The following is a 1,155-nucleotide window of genomic DNA, read 5'->3' on the forward strand; positions in this document are numbered from 1 at the left end:
TTTGTCTTCGTAACTAAAAATTTAATGTGCAGGGAATTTTTGGAGCCTTTAAAAATAAAAAAGTTCCGACCAGAAACGGATCGTGAAAGCAGATGATACCTTGTCAAGAATTATTCTATTCCAGTCTATTATATTTCCGTATTTACACTTGTAGGGAAGGGGGGGGGGGGCGGTGCGGGGGCTCCAGCGGTGCGAGGGAGGGGGAGGACTAGCGTAGACTAGCGCGGCCGGGCCGACGGCTCGGGGCTCGGGCTCCGCTCGGCTCGGCTCCGCTCGGCTCGGCTAGTGGCTCGGCGCAACAACGCGTAGCGCGAGCGACGCGACGGACGCGACGGCCTCAGCCACCCCACGGCCCCGCCTAGCAGAGCCCTGCAGCGGGCGAGCGTCTAGGCTCGTTTGTTGGACGGTGGTGTGAGGTGGGATAGGTAGCGGTGCCCCGCCCGCTCCCCCACTGCAGCGGCGGCGGCCCGAATGCGCTCGGGTGACTGTTGCCGAACGGTGGCCGAACTAAAGGAGCCTCTCAGGCTCGTTTGGCTGTCGGGCCAGCTTGGCCCGACTAGGCCCGGCCGGCCCCGCACCTCGTGTCTCGCTCGCCGCTCACCTTCCCCTTCCCTCCCTCGCTCCGGCCGGCAGCCGTCATCCGTCCTCGTCTCACTCAGCTGACTCAGGGCGACTGATCTGACGTCTTGCGTGCGTGTGATTGTGTACAGTTTAGTAATTTCGTACGGTGCAAATTTTGAGCTACGCCCGTCAGCTGCGAGCGTTTGAGTGTTTGGAATAATGTCTTCTTCAAGTACTGAGGACGACGAAAGTGTTCCGGTAAGTTTGATTTGTTGCCTCACATGGCAAGTGTTGTTGAGCGTCGTGCACGTGCACGTACATTAACATTTTGTGTGAGGGGCCGTCCACATACTCATACTACGTCACGCAATTTGGGCCAATTTTTGACCCCCCCTTCCATGTAACGCCCCCCCCCCCTTACGTCACATTCTTGAAAAATACATGTTTATTTATATGAATCGCATCGGCTCTGTCAGAAATTATTTCTACGAGGACAATTCCGGAATAGAGGGCAACGATGTAGATCAATTAGGTCGATTATGCTCTTCAAAAGCCCGCAAAAATGTTACGTAACGTTCAAGCGCCCCCCCCCCC

General features: G+C 56.4%; 1 protein-coding gene across 3 annotated transcripts in view; it reads left to right on the top strand.

Annotated features, from left to right (window-relative positions):
• Positions 1 to 532: 532 nt before the first annotated feature.
• Positions 533 to 1,155, top strand: part of LOC113215437 (uncharacterized) — a 16,116-nt gene continuing 15,493 nt past the window's right edge. Inside the window, exon 1 of one of the 3 annotated variants that reach the window (XM_052269586.1) lies at positions 533 to 819. The gene's annotated coding sequence lies outside the window, so the exon portion shown is untranslated. The remainder of the gene's footprint in view (positions 820 to 1,155) is intronic. The other 2 variants (XM_052269587.1, XM_052269585.1) reach the window with 2 other exon arrangements.

Source organism: Frankliniella occidentalis, unplaced genomic scaffold (genome assembly GCF_000697945.3).
Source record: "Frankliniella occidentalis isolate FOCC.00 unplaced genomic scaffold, Focc_3.1 Scaffold96, whole genome shotgun sequence".
Lineage (NCBI taxonomy): Eukaryota > Metazoa > Arthropoda > Insecta > Thysanoptera > Thripidae > Frankliniella > Frankliniella occidentalis.